This window comes from Puccinia triticina, chromosome 10A (genome assembly GCF_026914185.1).
Source record: "Puccinia triticina chromosome 10A, complete sequence".
NCBI classification, from domain to species: Eukaryota; Fungi; Basidiomycota; class Pucciniomycetes; order Pucciniales; family Pucciniaceae; genus Puccinia; species Puccinia triticina.
The window spans coordinates 2,390,223-2,406,284 of record NC_070567.1 but is presented as its reverse complement, the minus strand read 5'-3'; positions in this window follow the sequence as shown (position 1 = coordinate 2,406,284).

Below are 16,062 nucleotides of genomic sequence, written 5' to 3'. Positions count from 1 at the left end.
GCAAACTGCTGAGTGATACTTCTGTTTCAACAGAAATCTTCAAAGAAAAGATTTTTGAATTCTCCTCCATTGTCGGAGATAACTCGTTTAACAGTTTGTCCTGTATGATTTTCCGCCCAAAGAACAAACTCCTTGAATTTGTTCAGCGTTTTCGACTTATGTTTTAACAGTTTAACAGTCTTCAGACCGGTATGTTGATCAACAATTGTTAAGAAATGTTGAGCTCCGCCAACTGATCGAGTTTGAAAAGGTCCGACTAAATCTAGATGAATCGCCTCAAGGATCTCAGTTGTTGGCGAGAATTTTCCTTTGAAATATGGATTCTTGACCCCCTTGCACATCTTACATGTCTTGCAGTCAACCTCCTCACAATTGGGTACGACGCGCTTGAGGTAAGGAAAGCTAGGGTGTCCAAACCTCGCGTTGTGGGGACTCCAAAGGGATGGATGAGTGGTAATCGAAGTTCTGTTGAGGGGGAGATAAGTTGTGAATAAGTTGAAAGCCTATTACAATTTTACGGGTGGTTTGAAAGACCTGCCCCTCTGATGGTACTATGCAAATAACCAAGAGTCTTGTAATCAATATTTAAATGGTGTGGCTGATTCCAAAGATAGCTCTTACTTTTGTATAGTAATCTCTATCTGACCTAGATCACTTGCATCAATAGTTTTGGTAAATCTTTTGTAACTTGGTTTAACGTGGTGGGTGCGATGAAGTTTGATATATGTTGTAAAAATTTGTGATGTTGAATTGCTGACACTATGTGGTTATAATAATCTGTTACAAAGTAAGTATAGATATATATATATGGGTTGGATGTTGGTTGCTGGTTGGTTGGTTGTTGGTTCTACTACTGATCTTAACACACACTACAGTTCTCTACACTAATCCACTACTAATAACCACAATAAACAGACCTGCCTAGGCTGCTACAAACTAAAAACTAACCACAGTGACCAAACCTCTATAGGCTGATGGGGAAAAAGAAAAATTATAGTGGGGAGAGGCCCTCCTTTTATGTTGGAGGATGAGGGATTTCTGCTGCAGGAAGCTCCTTGTGAGGGATTTCTGCTGCAGAGGTTCTCACCTACACAGCCTTTATACACAGCCACAAATACAAATAACACAGCTTTGCTGTGCTAGATACACTTTAAATCCACAGCCAAACATCAAACAACTACACAGCCTTCAGATAGATACCTTCTAACTCCACCTCCAAACAACACAGCCTCCTGATAGAATCTTCCCTGAACAAACAAATACAAAGACTCCAGCCAAAGATGCTGTGCAGCCTGTTTTAGATACCTTCTAACTCCACTTCCCAAACAACACAGCCTCCTGATAGAATTTTCCTTGAGCAAACAAATACAAAGACTCCAGCCAAAGATGCTGTACTGCAGCCTGTGTTAGATACCTTCTATCTCCACCTCCCAAACAACACAGCCTCCGGATAGATACCTTCTAAATCCACCTCCAAACAACACAGCCTCCTAATAGATACCTTCTAACTCCACCTCCAAACAACACAGCCTCCTGATAGAATCTTCCTTGAGCAAGCAGATGTATAGATTGCAACTATCCGTGACCATTCTGGATTCTGGGGGTCTTGGCCTCTCCTCCTCTTCCTCCTATTCCTTCCTCCCTTCCTTCTTCCTTTGCGCTCCTTCCTTCTGTTCCTGGTTGAGACTATTCCTTACTACAAATCCTTCTTTGGTTCGTATGTGCCTTAACTGTTGGTGTGATACTATCTCCTCCTCTTGTATGATGACTGTACTGTCTCCACCCTCTGTTGTATCCTCTTTGGCATTGACACAGGCACAGAACACCACATCCCCCCCCAACTTAATGCTGTCCGCAGCATTACTGTGGCAATGCCAAAAAACTCTCCTTCCTTGAAAAATTTGAAGAAAGACTAGTCCTCCTGTTCTTCTGTATCGCTAATCTCCTCCTCTTCTTCTGTGTCCTGATATTTTTCGCCCTTTTCCAAGCTTTTACCCCTTGGATAAAACCTCTTTATGTGACTTGCTGCATATCTCCGAGTCAGTATTGTTCCATCCAATTCTGACAAAACGTATGGTCCTTCGTGTATCTGTCTAACCACCTTATATGGCCCATGCCACTTACTAGCAAACAATTTTCCCCATTGTGTTTCCAGGGCCTTATTATAAACAAGAACCAAATCTCCTGAACTTAGTGGTTCCCTTAGTCGATGTGCCAATTGTTTATCCCAATATTGCACGGAAACTTCCCGTGATTTCTTCATCTTGTTGTAGGCTTCCTCTATTTTATCCTCCCTTTCTTCCAGCTGTTCTGCGCGCGCTTCAAGAAGCTCTGCTGTTGTCCGGACCCTGTCCCAATCCACTGTAAGAAAGCTTCCTAATTCACGGTCAATAGGTAAAATTGCTACCTGCCCGAATTGTAACTCATAAGGTGAGTACCCAGTGGTACGTTTAGTTGATATCCGATCTGCAAAAGTCACTAATGGTAAGAAATCCTTCCACTTACGCCTGTCCTCCCCACACATCTTTGTCAAAGCATCTTTTATTTCCTTATGTCCTCTTTCTACCATTCCTTGAGCTTCCGGATAGTATGGCGTGATGGTTCTGAGTTTGGTGCCAACTTTCTTCATTGCTGACTGCAGCTCCTTTTTGAATTCCGCCCCCCCATCTACAGTTACCTCCTTTGGAACCCCGTATCGATATATCCATTCTGTTGTAAACCATTCGGCAATCTTGCTTGACTTTAGACTTGTCAATCCTACTGTTTCTGCCCATCCCGAAAAATCAACCCTAGCCACAACTAAATATTTCCACTTCCCAGCCTTGATGTGCACCGCGTCCATACTGACCCGTTCGAAAAGAGTAGTTGTACAAGTTGCCTTTCCCGTCTCCTTTTGAAGTATTTGACTCCGCCTCTGGCAGCTTTCACAGGATTGAACCCATCGCTTAATGCTTTTCTTCATCCCTTCCCACCAATACCTTAGTTTTATCCGCCTGTATGTTTCGCCCATTCCCCGGTGCCCTAAATCCTCATGTAGCGCCTTCATTATCTTTTCCTGTACCTTTGGGTCAGTGACGATCAGTTGGCTGTAGGGGTTGTTTCTTTTCTTTAGTTGTCCATTCTCAACAAAATAGTTGGGCGAACGCCTCTTAAGTTTCTGAAATTCCATGTCAGAAGATCCTGCTGGTCTCTTCAAGGTCCCCAGATATTCCTTCATGCGTTGCCAGAACCCTGTCAAATTGTTTTCAATCTCCTCATTCTTATTTTCCGCAGCTCCAACCACCTTTGTTCCAAACCCTGGATGAGGTTTTACCCAGTTTTCTTTGTCATTGAACTCCTTTAGAACTTCATCCTTGTCCACTTCGCGCCTTGATAGTCCGTCTGGCATGGTAAATGTTTTTCCTGGCTTGTGTTGAAGATCAAATGAGAATAATTGAATAAACGCCACCCACCGTGTCATGGGTGCATCCGGTAGACTAGGAGAATTTATCATCTGGATTAGTGCATTGGCGTCCACTTGTAATTCGAAATGTTGTCCCCAAAGTGTTGTTTGAAGTTTCTTCAGGATTTTTGCCACTCCGCACAGTTCCAGCTTGGATTGCGCATAGTCAGCCTCTGTGCGCGTGAACCCTACTGACTCGTAAGATACTGGTCTAGCCAAGCCTTCCTTATCTTCTTGCATAAGTACAGCTCCTGCAGCAATAAAACTTGAGTCTACTGCCAATATGATTTTTCCTGCCGCACTACCATAGTCAAGTTTTATCAACACAATTTCTTCCCCCACAATTCTTTTTAGATCCTGAAATGCCGTTTCACATGCTTCGTCCCACCTGAATTCCACATCTAATCTTGTCAACCGCCGTAAAGGTGCCGCAATTGTTGAGAAATCCATAATGAACATTCTGACATAGACGCAAAGCCCCAGGAAGCTGCGCACGTCCTTTTTGCTCCTTAGAGGTGGCCAACTCTGTACCTTGTTAATTTTCTTGGCTGAAATGGTCCTACCTTGATTTGAAACTACATGTCCTACTATATCCAATGCTGGTACACAACAAGCAAATTTTTCCCCTGAGATTGTCAAGCTGCCCTCTTCTATTTGAAATAGAATACGCTCTAGAGTGATTGCATATTCCCAGATGAACTTTTGTATTTTAGGATTTTCTGTCAATGGGGCCCCACCATAATCCGTTCGGGGTCCTTTAATCCCTCCATCATCAATGAATATGCCCACGTTTTCTGGAAGTTCTGATTGCAAAATCCATGTCATTTGTGCTTGATAAACTGCTACTGAATTGGTTGCTCCCTGTGGTAACCGGGTAAGCTGCAGCCGTCCTAAAGGTGTTTCAAATGTAGTTAGAGGCCTTGAAGCTGGGTCCAATTCCCGTTTGTCATACCCTCCCATAATATCTCCCAATCCATAACATGCTCTCCCGGCAAATGATTCAACAAATTCTTCAATATTTGGTGGTAATCCAGCGTCCTTAATTGTAACCTTATTGAGCTTCTGTAAATCATGCACTATTCTTAGCTTCCTGTTTGATTTAGTAACACAGAAAACTGGGCTAGAGTAACTTGATGTCAATTGTTCATAGAGCCCCGTCCGAATTCCTTGCCGTACTAACTCAATAAAATCTCCTATAATTGCTTTTGGGATAGGAATGGGCCGTTGCTGCCAGGGTTCGTGAGGAATGACCGGAATCTTATAGGGCTGCCCATATTCATGCTTGAGTATCCCTCTTTCTTCTTCTTTAAATGCTATTGCTCTTTCCCATATTACGACAACATGTTTTAGTAGTTGCAATTCCTTGTCTTGAAGCCATCCCGGGGGTCCAAAGTTGACGGACTCAAGTCTTTTTGCCGTAATTCTTGCTGTCTCTCTAAATACCGGTGGAAATGGAGTGAGAGGTGTTTTGTAGGGGTCTCTTGATAAAGCAGGTCGTCCAAGTGGGGGATTCAGGTCTCATGTGGCATTGGCTGATTCACCGGTCTAATTTTCTTGTCCACACCTTTGTATTTGGCTGCACTAATTCTTCTCTCCATCTTGCCTGCAAGCCTAAAAATGTTAGCTACCCTTCTGCTTAATTCTGTATAAAAAAAATGAGGTCAGTTAATTTGATTTTTGATCTGCTTAAATAATCTGTAAATGGAGTTTTAATCAGCTGTTAAACCATTTCACTTAAGCGCATATTCTTTCCTTCTTATATCTGTACTTAACTTCATGAATTTATTGATGTTACCCACCCTAACCCTTGGCACACAAACCTAATTGCTGCCTACACGTCACATTTTTTTTTTTCTTTATTCTTTTATTATTACTTTTTTTTTCTTCTTTATTTATTCATTTATTATATATATATATATATACTTGCCTCTGTCCTAGCCTATCAGTCTAATCCATCGCCTTGGTGCCAGGTAACAGTGCGCAGGCGCCGCGCGGCGTTGCTCCGGGGCTCAAACCCCTTACTGATACTCGATCCCCAAGCCTTCTGCCCTCCGGGGTCCCGCACTGTCTCTTTCAATCCGTCTGCTTACCCTTTGATCCGACTGTTTGAATGCTCCGGTCCTACTATTCGCGTCGCCCAGCTTCTCCTCTTCTCCGATTGGCGATATACATGTAATTATGGAAATAAAGCCGACCAATTGATTGAGCCTCGGCTCCACCACACCAGTGAAGCCTCGACTGCGAAGGCGCCAAATGCCGCTCGATGCCGTGCCGCACGCCACGAGATCTGATTCAAATACCTTTGTCACACTCGCTATTGCGCCGTCCTTTTGAATTTCAAGGGTAAAGTCATCCATGCAACCTTCTTCGCGCCATACTTATTCTGATTTGCAATATTCTCTTCTTTAGTTTAGTAGAAACAGCATGTCTACTCGTCCTCGGCTATGGACTCCGAGTCGGCAGCATACTCCCTCCTCATCAATAGTGGGTCTATTTGTTTTCTTTTTCCCTACACCGCCTTGAGTAGACTCTCCTCAGCTGCAAGACTCCTCCTCAAACAATAAGTAGCTTACGCGCTACTTCGCCTGCACCTTGATCTTCTTCAGTTGTTTTCCAACCATGAACAATTCTCGTCAGGCATCCGCTAGACCAAATGATAACGCAGCTCGCCGTCCCCCCGTAAGCTTTGTGCTTAATCAAAGACCAGAGATGTTCTCTATTCGCTAAAAAAAACCCCGTTCCTTTACTTTTGTTACTTTTATTTATGCAACTTAACGATGGGCCAGCCTATCGTGACTAATTGGGTTCCTGAGGTTGGCCCTGATGCTGATCCTCCTCCTCCCTACTCGGCGTTGGCCGTCCCTTCAAGACCTAGTCTCCAAGCTACCCCTCGCGTCCGTTCGGGCTCGGTCGCCACCCCAGGCGCTCGGCGATGGCCTCCGACCCCTGCTTTTGCCATGCAGTCCCCCCCAGCCCCTCATCCTTACTGGGCTACTGCCCCGATCGCTTGTCGATCCTCTCAGCTAGCTAATCGTCCTTGTCGTGACAATGCTCCTCCTTTCAATACTGGTCGCCTTCCACCTACGCCGACCCGAGTAGCTATGCCGCAAGTACAGCATGACTTTGGTTTTATACAGCATGACTTTGGATTCAATAGCGCTTTTGGTCCTACCCCCATGGTCACCGATCCTCCTACCCGTCCTGATCCTCCTGCCCGAACCGATGCACAATACAGCGCTGCCTTCTTGATCGCTAACTTCTCGGGTTTTCTCACCTCCCTTAACTTATTGCTTGCGTCCTTCCCGCCCAACCATCCGGATGCCATACATCATCAAACGCTGCGCGAGGACGCTCGACTCCTAGAGGCCTGGTTCTCCTCTCACCGTGAAAATTTGTAAGCTCCTTTTTCTTGTTGCTGACCTTACTTAAACCCTTATCTGATTTTCAATCTGCCCTGCCTAGCCCTGACCATAATCTTTCTTCTTAGGGAGGAACTTTACGCTGTTCCTAATCCTGACTCCCAACCTTTCCTTGTGTATCGCTTCCTCCTATCCTGCATACTTTGCCTTGATAGAATTGAAACTACCCACACTGGCTATGACCCGACCGCTCCTGCTTATTAGATTCTCCCTTCTTCCCTGTTTTACAATGCTCAAACCATACAAAAACAATCAATAGCTAAAGTATCATCAAAAGAACCAAAGAAAAAAATCAGTCTGTTCTATTTTTACCTTATTTTATTTTATTTTTCTTACATATAGACCTACATGAGAGAGAAACAAATTGCACTTATACTACCTTAGCCCACCTACTGTTACTCTTTTCCCTGAAAAAAACTATTGTACACAGAGGACTCTTCCCAGCACTGAATAAAACAATTTGGTCCAAACTTTGAGATGAAATTTAAGTCATTCAGTGATAACTGAATACTCCCAATCCTTCCAAAAGGTGATGTACCCCGCACCACGTTGCGCCTGCTCATCTCTTAAGGCCCATTTAAATAAGTCCCAGTCAAATCTAACAAACAGAAGTACCATTTTTGCTATGGTTTCTGCCAAGAATGCCTCTTCCTCCTCCCGCCTATCCTGCCAGTTATAGTAGGTTTCTTGCTCTGCCGTAATGACTTTACCTACTGTATTTCCCCAGTACATATCCTGTCAATCATCTAAGGTAATCCACCAGGATTCTGGCCAAATATTGTCATTCCTCAAGTATCCTAGGGTTCCTTCGTGATTTAGCAACATCATGAATCCTATCCAACCTGTCCAGTATCCAGGTAGCTCATCCCAACAGTTTCCTGCAATGGAGCTATACGTTTCCGGAAACATTCGCAAAAATTCCTTGACCGGGTATCCTTGGTCTATATAATCAGCTTTAATTGGGAATAACCGGGGTTCCGGGCCTACCGGGCTTTTCATGAATTCTGGCAACTTGTTCCAACTAGTATCCCACTTAACCTTGCTGTCCAGTTCATCCTTAGAGATCCATGTTTTGCTCTCAATGGGTGCCGGTTCAGAGTTATTCAGGCCCGTCCTTTCCAGGTAATCTTCACCACCACCCATTTTCCCATCGTCCTGATAGCGGTATGCTTCTGCGGAATCCCCTAACGTAATCTCTCCTTGTTCTTGAATTTTGTACTCTGGTCCTTGCTTGTTGTTCTCTACCACTAGCACCCCATTGCTTCTTACATTGCCGTCCTTTTCACTTATGGATTGAACATCGTTCCCTGAGCATGCACTCTTGCCTGTCAAATACCCATCTCCATCCAATAACACCACACCGATGTCTTCCCCACCTGATGTTTTGTTGATTGTTGGCTGTCCATTATTATCCTCGTATGTCTCAGTTTGAATACTAAAACATTTACCCGCTATTCTTCGTGGAGGTTCCATTTCCCATCCTGGAATTTCTGGTGCGCAGATTGGTATACACAATCTCTCTCCATCCAACATCTCATAGCTCAAAATTTCTCCTCGTGCTTTTGACAACTCTAGTCGCACTTTGTGATCCGCCAAGAAAGGTCTTCCCAGCACCGTATATACCTTGCCTCGAACAATAAAAAAATTTGCTGCTTTGTTGTCCTCCACGTCTATATGGAACGGAATAGATTCTGCTAGGCCCACAATGGGTGAAGAATGACCGCCAATACCCGTAATATTCATACTGATTTCCCTGGTAGGTAGTTGCAACTGCAGAGCAACAGTTTCTGGCATGATATTCAATTCCGCCCCACTATCAACTAACGCCTTAATTTTTTGTCCATTAATATTAATATTGACAAATCCTAACGGGCATGCATATGTCAGAGGAGCAGCTAGGTGAAGTGGTTGACCCCGACAGTCAAATTCTTCCGCAAAGTTGTCCCGGTTACATCTTCCTGAATTCTGTTGTCGATTTGCCATCTTAACCTCACCTGCCGGCAGGTTATTCAAATCTTGTAGAAATTTTGGGGCAATTAACAAGAGTTCCTCTAAGGTGAGTGTGAAACTTTGCTTCAGTATTTTCTTCCTTAATCCCCCCCCCAACTTTGACTCTATCCACATTCTTCTCCGTTGATTCTTTTGCTGATTCCTCCTCTTTGCTTTCCACTTCTTTCTCCGCTAGCTGCTCCTGTTCCTGGTTTTCCTCACCTTCGCTGCTTCCGTCATCCGATGTTCCTTCCACCCATGCTCCAGGATAACTTGACCTCCTCTTACGTCCTGCTGCTGGCCTCTTATTGGCTTCTTGATTTGGTGCTGGGGGCTTAGGTGCAGTTTCCTTGGGTTTTTCCGCTTTCTCAGGTTTGGATTGAGTTGGCTGACTTTCTTTTTCCTTCTCCTTTTCGGCATTCCTTGGAGATCTTTGTAGGCCAAAACCAATCTGAATTTCCTCGTCCTCCTCGCCGTAATGCATCTCTGGTGGACTCCACATCTCCCATCGATTGGTTGAAATCATTGTTGCCGTTGGTTCCTGTAAGTTCACTGGTCCCATGTTTCCTGCGGCCATATTTGCTCTCATTTCTGCTCCTTCCTTGCTTAACTCAACCCGCTCTGCGTATCGCCGTACCAGTTCCCAAATAGAATCCCCTGTGTCCGATGGAATTGGTTCCTTGTTGGGATAGTAATAGTTTGGACCTGACTTGAATACTGCCCGCTTGGTTATGTCTTCACTCAGATGTGAGCAAAACATGACTGTATGGTCCATCTCCTTACAATAAAAACACTGAATTGGTGGCCGTGGGAACAGTGGTCCTCCTGATCCTGCTGGTCTAAACCCTGGTGCTGACTGTCTTGGTGCTGCTAAATGAGGTGGGAAAGGTCTAGAATTTGGGTTAGTATTCAAGTTAGTATTCAAGTTAGTATTCAAATCTGTACGTAATTTCTTAATTTCCTCCTCTAATGCCTTTACCTTATCATTCCCCGCCTCTGACTGGGGTTTTGCTTGAACTTCCTCATTGGTTTCTGGATCCTTGCTGACATTCTTACCTTTTGTAGTACCCACATCCATATCCAATACCGCCAATGATGCCTCCACGTATTCCTTCAACTGTTCCAGCTTAGGTACCAGTGCCTTTCCGTCCTTGGTCTTGCGTAATTTCTTATCATGCGCCATATCACGTGCCACGTCTCGCCGTATCTCTGTTGAAATTGCCTTCCAAAGTGGTTCCCCACTCTCCATGTTAACGTCCTCGTATCCCATCTTCTTCAAGTATGCCAGTATTTCCTCAAGATCACCTATAAACGACCGGTACTCCTCCTTTGTTTGGATGCCACCCTTGTCTGCATACTTTCCAACCAAGGTGCCTATTGATCCCTCATTGAATCGCCTTTTTGGTGTTGCCCTTCCCCATTTTCGAATGAGTTCCGTCTTCAGCAGCTCCCAATCCCGGTTCTCATGACCCTCCATGTTCTTGTCAGCTGGCAAGTAAAACCCTTCTACCCCTTAGATTGCCAGATCAGCTTTTACTACACCATCTGCACTCCTTACAAGTTTCACATCTGTTTCACTTTCATTTCCCTTGTTATTGACATATGATTTATGCTTCTACCTAGTGATACTTGTAGATGGAAGCTCATAAGTTGTACTCGCTGGATTCTATTGTTCGCCAGACTTTCAGAAGAGAAGAACATAATAAACATCTTTTATTCATTCCTCTTTATTTGAAGATACATCAACACATCACTACTTCAAATAGCCAGTTTCCCTCATATCAACAAATCACTGTCCGGAAACTCAAGCCTGACTGTCTCAAATACTTATCACCGGCTGGGCGTAAACTCTTTGGATCAGATTCAACCCCATCTACGACTCGGAGCCACTGGATTATCCCAGTAAACTTCCATCGAGTGGATTCACATCTTCCCCGCAGTAACCCACCGCTGACAGTTCTCAATACATTCACTAATCTTCCGTTCCCTTACCAGGAATGGCAATTGTAAGGCCACATCTTGCCCACCAGCTTTTTGCATTGAAGCTATCTTTTCCACACGCTGAATGAACAACTCCACTTCAGTCCCATCAAAATGTAAGTTCATCTTCTTGGTATCTAGTAAAACACCCTTTTCCTCGTCCACTAACTTGACCTCTGCTCGTGATCTGAACTGACTAGAGTTTGGTGATGATCCAGGTGTTTCCCCCATGCTATCCGTAATTCCTTGAATTGTTGTGTCCATACCCACTGGTCTTGGTGTGAACGGAGTTGAAGTTGCAAATTGAAGTGAGGGTCCTTGTTGAACTGGGGTTTCTGGTATAGGTACATTCTGTGGTGCCTTCTGCTGGTCAAAAAAAGCTGCCATCCTTTCCTCCATCCTTTTCAAAGCTGCTCGCTGTTCTTGAATAATTGCTGACTGCTCTTGAATAATAGCTGACTGTTCTTGAAGTATAGCTGTCTGATAGTGAATTGGTGGATCCATGATGGGTAATCGCTGATATCCAAGCAGTTGCTCTTCCAAATCTTCTGACTTCTTCCTGGTGACTTGATCACAGTATTCACTCAGAAATTCTCTCTCTTGCTCGGTCAAATCCCCGTATTCCCACTCCCTGGTGTTGTAATCCAGACTTAGATCCAAATCCCGCCACGTACGCCAAATCCTATCCCTTCAGTCACTTGCTGATGATATCCTATCCTCGTCTTGATCCTCGCCGTCTACTTCTGAAATCCCGTTCTTGCCGTTATCCGTTCCTGAAATCCTGTCCTTGCCGCCGTCCAACTATCTTGATCCCCCGTTAGTTGAAGTTACTGATGATCTGCTTAAATCGGTTGATGACTTGATGATCTTTCCAAAGGTAATGGCCACTGTTGGGACACCAGATGTAGGGACTCCAAAGGGATGGATGAGTGGTAATCAAAGTTCCGTTGAGGGGGAGATAAGTTGTGAATAAGTTGAAAGCCTATTACAATTTTACGGGTGGTTTGAAAGACCTGCCCCTCTGATGGTACTATGCAAATAACCAAGAGTCTTGTAATCAATATTTAAATGGTGTGGCTGATTCCAAAGATAGCTCTTACTTTTGTATAGTAATCTCTATCTGACCTAGATCACTTGCATCAATAGTTTTGGTAAATCTTTTGTAACTTGGTTTAACGTGGTGGGTGCGATGAAGTTTGATATATGTTGTAAAAATTTGTGATGTTGAATTGCTGACACTATGTGGTTATAATAATCTGTTACAAAGTAAATATAGATATATATATATGGGTTGGATGTTGGTTGCTGGTTGGTTGGTTGTTGGTTCTACTACTGATCTTAACACACACTACAGTTCTCTACACTAATCCACTACTAATAACCACAATAAACAGACCTGCCTAGGCTGCTACAAACTAAAAACTAACCACAGTGACCAAACCTCTATAGGCTGATGGGGAAAAAGAAAAATTATAGTGGGGAGAGGCCCTCCTTTTATGTTGGAGGATGAGGGATTTCTGCTCCAGGAAGCTCCTTGTGAGGGATTTCTGCTGCAGAGGTTCTCACCTACACAGCCTTTATACACAGCCACAAATACAAATAACACAGCTTTGCTGTGCTAGATACACTTTAAATCCACAGCCAAACATCAAACAACTACACAGCCTTCAGATAGATACCTTCTAACTCCACCTCCAAACAACACAGCCTCCTGATAGAATCTTCCCTGAACAAACAAATACAAAGACTCCAGCCAAAGATGCTGTGCAGCCTGTTTTAGATACCTTCTAACTCCACTTCCCAAACAACACAGCCTCCTGATAGAATTTTCCTTGAGCAAACAAATACAAAGACTCTAGCCAAAGATGCTGTACTGCAGCCTGTGTTAGATACCTTCTATCTCCACCTCCCAAACAACACAGCCTCCGGATAGATACCTTCTAAATCCACCTCCAAACAACACAGCCTCCTAATAGATACCTTCTAACTCCACCTCCAAACAACACAGCCTCCTGATAGAATCTTCCTTGAGCAAGCAGATGTATAGATTGCAACTATCCGTTGAGGGACTCCTGTCCGTACAAGCGGAGGCAGTCGTGTGAGGGGATGGGTGCTGTTTAGGCTGCCCTCGTGGCTGGGTCGTCCGTGGTGATGAGCGCTGAAAATGGGGGGGATCAGGGATAGCTATTGGGTTTTGGGTGGTTTTGAGAAGTTCGCCGGGGGTTTGGATCCTTGGCGGCGGTTGTTTTGTTTGAGGGGAAGGGAGATGTGATCTTAAGGAAGAGGAAGGAAAAAGATCCGGAAAACTCTGATGAAGGATGATCGGCGGGCGGAGCCCGTAAGTTGAAACTCTGAAGATAGGATCTATAAGCTCAGTGATGGTCCGTATTCTGGGGATCAGAATGCCATGGCCACCCATCATCCAAGTTCGAGCTGAACTTGGACTCCGGGTGACATGTCACATACATTTCATCACATCCTCCGCGCGCTACACGCGCACACACTCACAACAAACAAGAGAAGCAGGAAAAGAGAACATAACACAAAGAAACAAGAAAAGCACAGTGAGATGAGGCAGAAAGAAAAGAGCCAGAGAGAAGAAAGGAAGAAAGAAAAGAGGAGACAGAAAACACTCAAGACAGGCAAAAACAAACAGAAAGAGACAGAAACCAGAAACAAAACAAGGAAATAAACCCACAGCACATGCTGTGTTAGGACCAAGAAAAATGAAAGAGTTAGATGGCAGGGGACAGGGGAAGTGAAAGAGGGGAAGGAGTATGGAAGAGAAGGGGGTGGAAGATGAGGAGAGGGAAAAGGAAGGGAAAAGGGGAAGATCTTGAGAAGGGAGCCAGTTGAAAGTGGGAAGGTGGAAAGTGGGAAGGTGGAAAGTGGGAAGGTGGAAAGTGGGAAGATGATGGAAAGAGGGTGAATTCTTGAAGGTCTTGAGGATATTGATGAGTCTTGAGGAGTGAGAAGCGAGTGGAGTCTTGGTCTTGATGTTGCTGGCGGCGGTGATGCTCCTGAATAGCTGGCCACGAGAGGGGCCACCACACCGTGACCATTCTGGATTCTGGGGGTCTTGGCCTCTCCTCCTCTTCCTCCTATTCCTTCCTCCCTTCCTTCTTCCTTTGCGCTCCTTCCTTCTGTTCCTGGTTGAGACTATTCCTTACTACAAATCCTTCTTTGGTTCGTATGTGCCTTAACTGTTGGTGTGATACTATCTCCTCCTCTTGTATGATGACTGTACTGTCTCCACCCTCTGTTGTATCCTCTTTGGCATTGACACAGGCACAGAACACCACAGCGTGCCAGTCTATAGAGTTAGACGCTAGGTGATACGAGGAAATGGAGGATTTAATTTCAAAGGAGTTAGATAGTTCTAAAATATTGTTTTTAACAATACCAGATAAACTAAATTTTTCATTGAAGTCAACTTTAAAAGAACTCGAGTTCTTAGAAAGCGAGGGGATTTTACTGAACAATTGATTCATAGAGATAAGAGGTCTGTGAAGGCTGGGAGCGTATAAGATGTCTTTGAGCTTGATTTGTGCTCCAGAGTCGTCCAAGATAACTATTTCGCCGATAGCTGTCGTGAAAACACGTTGATTTGGATTACCGGTGTAGATTTTAATATTCACATCTTTTAATTTGGTGAATATAGTTTGATCGTTAACCATGTGATGTGAAGCACCCGAATCAAGAACAGGAGAGGTTCCGCTGTTAATCGAGCTAATAGTGAAAGCAGAAGCTTTGACGACATCGTATTCGTCTTTGTCATCATCTAAGACTTTGGCTGAGACTGAGTGGGCTTCAGGATTGGCAGGACGTAACGCATCTCGTTCAGTAGCGGTTAAGTTAAAGCAACGCCACGTGGGATGATAAGCTAAAGGATTATTTTTACCCGCTGAACATGGATGAGCTGGTTTGGGTCTTTTAGGCTTTTCGGCTTCGGATTTGTAGGCAGTGGCAGTGTCCTTTTCGATTTTTAAATTGGACTCGGTCTTGGAGGTAGAAGCTACTACTCGAGTTTCCTTCATGTAGACGAGTTCTTGAAGTTTTCAAAGAGTGCGGCTTGGAAAGAAGATAATTGACTCATTCATGATGACGTTGTTAACGACGTTCCAATAGTCCTTCGATAATTTAGCAAGAACTGAGATAGAAATGATGTCGTTGGGAATACCGAGTTGAACGATTGCAAAATCTCTGATCATTTTCTGGCAGTCAACCAGATAGCTTTTAAGGTCGCCGCTGTATTCATAACGCATGAATTTAAGCCAAATTCAAGCCTTATTGTTAATCTAGGCCGAAGCATATCAATCAACAATCGCGTTCCAAATTTCATTCGGCTTTTCTTTGTTTTCAACGGTAACAACGGCTTCCAGGGCGATTTTGCTCAGGTGACTGATCAGAATGTTTGCAGTCGTTTTCACTTTCTTCTTGGCCGGATTAGCCACTTCTCCCAAGCAGATTTCCCAAAGATCTTTGCTCTTGAGGTACATTCTCATTCGAATTGACCACGACGGAAAGTTGAGGTCGTCAAGTTTACCGATCGAGGATCGGCTTGATTTATCTTCGACGTCAACATCCGACATTTCGTGGTTGTTCCTGTTTGGAAGCTACCGTACTGATAATGTGATAAATTCAGACTAAATAAAATTGATTTCAGTAAAAACAAAAATAAAATAGAAAACAATGATGATGAATTTTTACCTAAATAAAACAGGAACAGGGATGAGATGAGAACACAGGAGAACCTAAACCACCATACAACTAGGACTTTTAGGGCTAAGACAATAAATAAAATAGTTAGATAATCATGGTCAACAGGATAGATAAGTAAAGAAAGAAGGATAAATATAAACCTAAGAATTGAGCCGCCTAGACTAGTGACCTCGACAAGCAACCGCACTTTGATTCAATGTTTGATTGACTTAGTCGCCGGTTGAAGGAAGATGTCAAGATGAAGGAAAAAGAAAATTGGTGACCGTTGTGGTGGTCAAAACTGTAGCCAATCGTCAAGATCAACCTTCAAGATCAAGACCCCGGTTCCAGGATGCTCAAGACTCAAGATTCCCTTCTCAAGTTCTCTCAGTTCCCTCCTCCTCCATCCTATTTTTCATTTCCAATCCACTCTCCTCATTCTCACGTCCCCTTCCTTCCCCTTCTTCTCTTTCTTGGTCCTAACACAGATTTGTTTGTGGATTTATTTCTAGTTGTTTCCTCCTCTTTCTG